Source organism: Mytilus edulis, chromosome 5, assembly GCF_963676685.1.
Source record: "Mytilus edulis chromosome 5, xbMytEdul2.2, whole genome shotgun sequence".
NCBI lineage: Eukaryota > Metazoa > Mollusca > Bivalvia > Mytilida > Mytilidae > Mytilus > Mytilus edulis.
This window is the reverse complement of record NC_092348.1, coordinates 3,403,705-3,413,287: the sequence shown is the minus strand read 5'-3', so window position 1 is coordinate 3,413,287 and position 9,583 is coordinate 3,403,705. Positions and strand designations below refer to the sequence as shown.

Genomic DNA, 9,583 nt, shown 5'->3' with positions numbered 1-9,583 from the left:
CGTTAAATAATAAATCTCAATAATCATAACTGATAACATTATGTATTTACGAGTTGTTAAGTAGGTAATCTATTATCTTATATTGAATATTCTTGTGACAATCTTTGAGCTAAATTTAAAAATTATTTCTAATTTATTCGGTCAGCAAAATTGACAAATTAGTTTTTGTAAGTCAAGTCTGAGACAAATACATATATATGTCCCATGTTAACTTTAGAAGAAAGTAAAACAGCAAATATCTAGAACGGCAAGGGAAAATGGTAGATTGAACCTAGTTCTATAGCTAGGTTAACCTCTCACTATGTCATTATATCGTCATTTCATATACCGATATTCGAAATGTATGCAAAATTGTAGTGGAGCTCAGGATTACCTCTATGATATTCTGTTATTATGTATTTAATGTTTCATTTTAGTTTATAAAAATGTTTTTCTGTTACAAATCATGATGTATTGTTTTATGTGTACATGTTATGCTGCCCATCAAGGGCCCTTGATTGGAATAATAAATATTCTTGTAGATAAATTTGCAATTGGTACATCTTAACAGTATAATGCTTAGGCGATCTTAAATCTGTCAAAATATTTGCCTGGGTGGTCCAAACACTTTTCGCCCTACAAAATTTGCACCCCTCCACAATACTCTTTATACGGACTTACTTACACCTTACTTTGCACATTTGTCTAAACGTTAAAAAAGTTGTTTATGAAATCACAAGCAAACAAAGTTGAACACTTATGAAATACTATAAATACTGTAAACAGAATATATCTGTAATTATATCAAGTGCCACGACTTTAAATTTGTACGCTGGATTATCGCTGGTTAAATTGTTATCGATTAACAAATATCAAATACCTACCCTTTAACGACTTTGGCTAATGCGTTAAATATAAAGTCCATTACTACTACCCTTCAATAATTTTAACAGTTGTGTATTTAAATATAGAAATATAGAATAATTCTTCCATTTAGTATTGGCACGTGATTGTTAGATTTCATTCAAATGAACGTTGTCTTTTACTATTTTTAAAATATTGAAAATACAGGACGACTAGGTTGCGTTTGCAAAAAAATCATAAAAGTTACTGTGGAGGGATGGGAGATTCAGCTATCTATAATACTATGTTATACCCAACACCTCTTATGAAAATGCCTGCGTGTACCAAGTCAGTAATATGAGTTGTTTTTCATATGTTTCGTTGACGATTAGGTTTGCAATTTGTCAGTTTCAGTTGTTATAGATTTTCCCTTTTTGAATTTGGTATTTTTGTTATATTCTTTTTTTTCATATCAAGCTGATATTTTTGTACGTCAGACGCGCGTTTCGTCTACAAAAGACTCACCAGTGATGCTAAAAAAAAAATAATAAATAAAGGTAAAATGAAGTGCGAAATTAGATAGCCTTCCTGAGGTAAGAAAATGATCGACTTAAAATATTAGGGTAACTTAAAATCATAAAACAGACAAAAGAAATCATAGATAACTTGCATAACAATAAAAATTGACAGATTTATGAGAAAACTTTTTTGGTTTTTAGTTTTTAAAGTATTTTTCACTCATATAGGTGTATGCAAGTTTTATTCACGGTTATACTATGACAGTCGTTATCTATTTGTTTGATCGTTTAATTTAAGCATTAGATTATGGACTTTCCATTTAAAATTTTCCTCGGAGTGAAGTATTTTTGTTATTTTAATTGTTACACCGTTTAAGCAGGTACAAATCAAATGTACGCAATCGGTAGTAATTTTATTAACAACAATTTCTTTTCAATCATTAGTTGTCTTTATCTCATGTTTTTTCTTCAATTCAACATTCTTTGTGATAGAACATTATCTTGTAATCCGCTAAAGACCACGTGTATATTGCTTGATATATCCTTCTGTTTAACAGATAATACGATCATAGGACTCAATCAAACTATATCCTAATTGAACAAACACCAAATAGATTCTTTTGAATATTTATATTGCAGTACTGAATAGTCAGTCTGACATTATTTATCTGGTGTAATAAATAGATAAACCGTTAATAACCAGTTGAATATTACTTTAATAATATATCGATCAGTATTCACACTATACGAACATTCCTAGACCGAGTCCCCGAGGGTATCACCAGCCCAGTAGTCAGCACTTCGGTGTTGACATGAATATTAATTATATGGTCATTTTTATAAATTTTCTGTTTACAAAACTTTTGAATTTTTCGAAAAACTAAGGATTTTCTTACCCCAGGAGTAAACTACCTTAGCCGTATTTGGCACAACTTTTGGGAATTTTGGGTCCTCAATGCTCTTCAACTTTGTATTTGTTTGGCTTTTTAACTATTTTGATTTGAGAGTCACTGATGAGTCTTATGTAAACGAAACGCGCGTCTGGCGTATAAAATTATAATCCTGGTACTTTTGATAACTATCTAAGTGGTAACAACATTAAGGGCGCCAGATGTGGATGTCCACAATACGTGCCTCATATCTTGACTTACATCTAGGAATTGACAATGAGGGTCGGTTGAAAACAAAACTTTACGACAAAAGAGATGATTGCAGCTTTCCAATTGTGAACTTTCAATTTCTAGGTAGCAACATTCCAGCAGCACCTGCATACGGGATATATATCTCTCAATTGATACGATATTCCCATGCTTGTATTAATTTTTATTCCTATCATGATTTTCTTGATAGAGGGTTGTTACTCACAAGGAAGCTATTAAACCAAGAGTTCCAAATGGTGAAGTTGAAATCATCCCTTCATAAATTTTACGGACGCCATCACGAGTTGGTTGACCGTTATGGAATACCTGTTTCACAAATGATAACGGATATGTTCCTTACGTCGTAACTACAATCCCCTTCCCTTTCATGAATGTGACCTACCAAATTAGACTATTTACCGGCTTTGTTATCACATAAGCAACACGACGGCTGCCACATGTGGAGCAGGATCTGCTTACCCTTCCGGAGGACCTGAGATCACCCCTAGGTTTTTTGTGGTTCGTGTTGCTTATTCTTTAGTTTTCTAAGTTATGTCAAGTGTACTATTGTTTATCTGTTTGTCTTTTTCATTTTTAGCTATGGCGTTGTCAGTTTATTTCTGATTTATGAGTTTGACTAACCCTCTGCTATCTTTCGTCCCTCTTTTAGAGATGTTCGAGGTATTCATATTTTAAAGTCTTAACTTTATACAAATGTGGAATCTAAAATGAAATAAATTCAAATGAAGCTGACATGTCAGTATGATATTGTTTTATTTTAAAAAAAAATGAAATAACACTTTATACACCTAAAGCCAAACATTTATACGATGTAAAAATATCGAAACATGTGATCAAAATGCACTTTCACATAATGCCAAATACATGTAAGGATAACTTAGCCTCAATGCTCTTCAACTTTGTACTTGTTTGGCTTTATAAATATTTTTATATGAGCGTCACTGATGAGTCTTATGTAGACGAAACGCGCGTCTGGCGTACTAAATTATAATTCTGGTACCTTTGATAATTATTAGCATTAACAAGTTAGAACCTGTGTCAATTGTTCACCATCAAAAATCAAAGTAAACCAAAAATAGTTTATTTAATTTTGACACAACTCAGTCGATTATGTACCTCCAGATGGAGTAAAGCGGAATCACACAAGGTAGACCGACTGCTTTTAACGAAATTCGGATTTCTTTTTAAGTGAGATGTCAATAAATAGATCAGTATAACAAAACTTTAAATGGGTACAGTAAAGTGATTTATGGCTTCCCTAATTGTTATCGACCAACAAGTATGAAAATATTATCCTTGGATGGATTTAGGGTAATGGGTTTCAGGTCAATATTTGGTTCTATTATGCTTGCCCTTTAATATAACTATCACAATTGTTTATAATAGTTACGTATTTAACTGTAAATATAGGAATTCATAATTGAACCAACGCAATTACCTTGGGAGCTTAATATTTTATTTCAAGGGAATCTAATGCATTCATGAATAGTTATTGGGAACGGTTAGTGAGATAACAGTTCAATAACACATATATAGAACAAGACCCTTGAAGGGACGAGAAGTGAAGAATTTCAACGTTGGCTATAGGTTTTCCCAAGTTTAAAAGATAACATTTGAACAGGAATCAGCAGCTTAGAGTTAGAATCTTCTTGAAATGCACGAATAACCATAATTTCAGCTTCCCTGTCTGGACGTTGATTTCAAAGACTGGGAACCAGAGTTCTCTGTCGTGTTATTTTCTTACTACCAATCTTGACGAAACTAACAATAAAATTATTTGTTTGTAATCTTACCAACCAGAAGTACTTTTTATTCTAAAAAAAAGCCCCATAAAAAATGTTCAGATCCCCAAAAAGAGATAATTGACCGCTTATCAATTTGCATATGAACGGCACACAAGGCAACCAACGATTTGTGTAAGTCAGAGGTTCGTATTGCTTGGTCTTTAGTTTTCTATGTTATGTCTTCTGTACTATTATTTTTGTGTGTGTGTGTCTGGTTATTTTTAGCAATGGCATTGTCAGTTTTTTTTCAATCAAGTTTGACCACCCCCCTGGTATCTTTCGTCCCTCTTTTTAACGTCATTTTGAAATTAACATGTTCCTTGCTTAGAAACCATGATACAAGAAGTTCCATTCTGTAACTAAAACATATGAAGTATTACGAAGGAGGCGCGCATGCCTCATCCTAACTGACTAAGAGGGCACAGGAACGTCAACAGACATAGATCCAAACATATATGAAATAGACTTATAACAGGTAGGAACTATCATTTTAAGTTTTATAAAGGATGTTTTAGTCTTAAAATGGATTGAAACAATCTTGTTAGACTTATTCCTCGAGTATAGTTACCGATGCCTTTCATACGGGTTAGTATTGATAGCAAGACCTTCATTTGTAAGAAAAGATTGACACGAAGAAGCATCAGTGTTATCAATTGTCGATGCTTTGAAAGTAGACGGATCCACAATTTCCTTGTTCTGAAACAGTAAACCATCATGTGAACTCTATGACTGTAAGATCAAGGGGGCAATATGGTTTATTTGTTTGTTTTAATCTAACCCATGTATAGAGAAAATATAAAAAAAAAAGCAATAAAAAAATGAAAACCGAGTAATATTAAAACAATTAAAACTTATATAAATTTGAATCATGGAAGAGAACAAATTCCATGTAGTCCCTAATGGTGCCATTTCTGTAACTTTTGGAAGCTAAATTACCGGTTTAAAACTCATGGGTATTATCATAAAAATCAACGTTGTATAACGATATAAATGGACTTGACCTGTATTTTTGAAATAAACAAAAATCAAAACGGAAAGTCCCTTATCAAATGGCAAAATCAAATGATAAAACACTTCCAACGAATAGACAACAACCGTCATATTCCTGGCTTGGTACAGGCATTATCAAACGTAGAAAATGGTGGATTGAAACTGGGTTTACAGCACTAAACCTCTCATTTGTATGACAGTCGCATCCAAATCCATCATATTTACTATGATGCGTGAACAAAACAGACATAATAGGTAAAATAGTCAAAATATGGGTACATCAGTCATCACTGTGTCACAATCTAAAAACAATATTAAACAAAAAAGCACAAAAAGAATCTATTAGATTTAAAAGGGGATATCAAGCCAATATTAAAACACCTACCAGCAACGACCTTAATCTTTGTTGTAATGAAATACAAGGGATTAGAAAGAGAATGGAAACGTGGAATGCGTTAAAGAGACAACAACCAGGCCTCAGAGCTAAAACAACTATTGAGTCTACAACACAGCGAGAAAAATCCCGCACTCGGAGGTGGGCGTCAGCTGACCCCTTGATATTAACGTATTCTAGTTAAGCGAAATGAATGCCACACTATCTTTCGCTAAATACAGAAATTAGGGAGGCAACACAATTGTCAACAAGGGAAAAAAAGAAACACAGCATACTGATCTGATTTACAAGATATGATTGATCGACAGCTTGTGGTAAAACCATTATTTTTTATTTTTTTTAGTTATTTGAAATCATGTCTTTTTCAATAGCCCTTTATTGGGAGGCGTTTATTCACAGTATTATTTATTCATTCGAGTATGTAAAGGTATCAATATGGTTGTTTTGCTTTTCAAACTATGTAGCCAAATTATAAATGCATGAAGATGTACTTCATAGATAGATTGTGAATTACATATTCAGTTATTTTGCTCCGTTACTTTGAGATAAAAAAAAAATCACATGAATGAAGCATTGCCTTAATTTTGACAATAAGAATTTAAGTACTCTGAAATGGCAAATATAAACAGGAGTACTATTACTTATAATTATAACTTATAAAGTTTGATTTAAATATATGGCTCATTTAGGCAGAATTGATTTTTGCAGTTGAAATATTGTTCACTTTTAAAGATAAAAGACCAAATTAACAAGAAGTTACGGAGGCTCGAGTGTATAAAATTATCAGCAAAAATTTAAAAAAAAATGTCATTACAATTTTATTTATTACACTTTTAGTTGTTACTTTATGCTTTGGTACAAAATTCAACCAAAAAACAAAAAAGTCAATTAGTTTTGGCCCCAGATGACTTTTAAAATGTTTATATCATCAAAAAGCTTCAAATTTCCACTATTCAAGTCAAGAATATGACAGTTGATGTCCATTCGTTTGATGAGTTTTGTCATTTTATTTTGCCATGTGATTAGGGACTTTCCGATTGAATTTTCATCGGAGTTCAGTATATTTGTGATTTTACTTTTTTCTACATTTGAAAATGCCTGTACCAATTCAGTAATATGACAGTTGTTGTCTATTCGTTTGATGTGTTTTATTATTTGATTTTTGTCATTTGATTACGGACTTTTCGTTTTGAAATTTCCTCGGAGTTCAGTATTTTTGTGATTTTACTTTTTATCTCCCTTTGATGCAGAAATGTGACCTATATTTTTATTATTTTTTTCAAACATGCTGTACTTAAATAAACTATTGTGAAATTTAGGCGATTTCTGTAATCTATTTTTTTTTTATTAATTTCGATAACTTTATTTCTTTTATTAGTTTAACTTATTTAGTTTAGTTTATATTATTCTCGTGGGATTTTGTCTATGTGTGTTACATTTTAGTGTTATGTCGTTGTTCTCCTCTTATATTTAATGCGTTTCCCTCGGTTTTAGTTTGTTATCCCGATTTTGTTTTTTGTCCATGGATTTATGAGTTTTGAACAGCGGTATACTACTGTTGCCTTTATTTAACAGAGTACCTTAACAAAAATACATGCTTCTTATGAAGACAGATTGTGAGCTAAAATGAACGGTGAACCCATTTTTTTATTTTATTTTTCTGTATAAGTATACGATAAAGTTAATTTATAGAAAACAAAATAGCGGGATCCTATATTTTAAAAAAAATTGATTTATACTCGCGTGTCCCCTTAATATTAAAGTTATAAATACTATAAGATGATTATCGATCAAATTGAACCTTGATACGTATAGATGTTCTATATCACTTCCTGGTATAGAGGACGACAATGGCGTCATCCATTAAGAGCCATATCGTTGATATAACTACATGTGCTATTTGTCTAGAGAAACTTATCACTCCAAAGTATTTACCGTGTTTACACACATTTTGTGAAAGTTGTCTGCATACATATATTTCTGCGGGAATTGAGAAAGGACAAAAACAAAGTATTGAATGTCCGGTATGTAGGACAAGTGTACGAGCACAGATTGAGAACTGTTCATCAGAGGAATGGGTCAGAAGATTGCCGCTGAATTTTCTCATTGTTGGACTTTTAGAAAAGGAAAAATACAAAATCCTCAAAAACAATGTATGGTATGTGAACGAATGGAAGTAAAATCGGACGCTAGTTTTGTTTGTACTGATTGTTCTGATTTGCTATGCCCGAGTTGCGTAAAACACCATACTGCAAGTAAACTCTTATGTGATCACGAAATCAGACCCGTTGAAGAAGTCGTTTCGGACTTAAAATCCTTAAAAACATTCAAAAACAAGTGTACCGAACATAAAAGTAAAGATCTTGAGCTTTTTTGTAACGACCACGAAACTCCGTGTTGTTCTATGTGCGTAAGTATTTATCATCGTAAATGTGAAAAAGTCGTAGCGATTGAAGATGCTGCAACGAAGTTCCTAGCTTCAAATAAAGCCGATGATTTGAGAAACGAGATAAAACTTGTTGAATGCGATGTGAAAGATATTATTTCTAATCTCGATAGGCAAGCTGGAAAACTGAAATCACAGTTAAATGACAATCAAAAGGAACTTGAAGATAGTTTCAATGGTCTAGTTACGATGATTTGTAATCTTAAAGATAAGCGAAAATCAGAAATGTTAAAACATTATAATGAAGCAAAAGATGAAATTGATTTTCTGAAATTGGGCTTCGAAAATATTGATAAAAAAGTTGTAAACGAAAAGCAGATACTTGAGACATGTGTTACAGAGGCGTCAGAGACCCAACTTATGTTAGAGGTACAAAAAGTAAACAGAAATGTAAATGGACATAAAACTTTTGTAACAAATCAGTCGGCAAAAATTAAGGAATACAACCTTTCTTTTAAGAAAACAGACTTCAGCAGAAGTTTAGAGAAGGCATTTGAAGTAATCTTCGAACTCTCACAATCAAAAATTACTGTGGGATCCTGTTATGCCAGCATTTTAGCCGTAAATCGATTTGGAACGATATCAGGGTTAAATAATTGGTGGGGTTCAAAGGGAGTTTATGCAATATGCTTTTGGATGTCTAAAGACATAAAACTACACGGACTTCTCTCATATGGTTGTTTAGACGGACAGTCGAATTGTAAAGTTATCGCAACATTAAAAGATGATACCAAAGAAATAAATGTAATATCGAAAAACTTGGATAGTAGAGAGGCTGAAAATGGTTTGCTAAAAATCGTCTATCCTGAACCAGTAATACTTTCAAACAATAAAAAGTACCACATTGTGGTAGATATGGAAGGACCTTCGTACCGATATGGCACTCAAGGAAAGTCTAAAATAACTCAAGACGGAGTTGTGTTTAATTTTGCAAATTCGCGATTTACGAAGCATCCTACAGATACAAACGGCGGACAGATTCCAGGACTTTTATTTAGTGTTTCATAGTTTGATGATATGTTCTTACAATGAATATCTCGATTTAATTTAATTTCTAATTTTATGTCCTAAAATATGTTTTGTTATTAGTATATTCTTAGACATCAGAAAATTTTGAATGATACATACAAACAAATGTTTTTGGAAATTACATTTTTTTGGAAGGATAAAAGCCATCAAAGATGCCCTGATTGACTGATATGTATTGGATTCTACATTCTGAAATATATAGCTTTATACAAATAGTTTACACTAGTACTGCTGCTGCATGTGACTTCAGATAGTAATCCATATGTGTGACTTTAGATGCAGGGGAGACAACAAAAACAAAATTATTTTGAATAACTCAAATTTAAATTTGAACGGTTTTAACTGTCCTTTCTTAGATTTAGATATTTGATTTTTAGAAAGGAAACTCCCCACTACAATTTACGACAAAAGAGACACTTTTTCATACATATGCATATTCA

At 32.2% G+C, this 9,583-nt stretch overlaps 1 pseudogene; it reads left to right on the top strand.

The window, feature by feature from the left end:
• The first annotated feature begins 7,513 nt into the window (after positions 1-7,513).
• Positions 7,514-9,359, top strand: LOC139522776 (E3 ubiquitin-protein ligase TRIM33-like; annotated as a pseudogene).
• Positions 9,360-9,583: the final 224 nt, after the last annotated feature.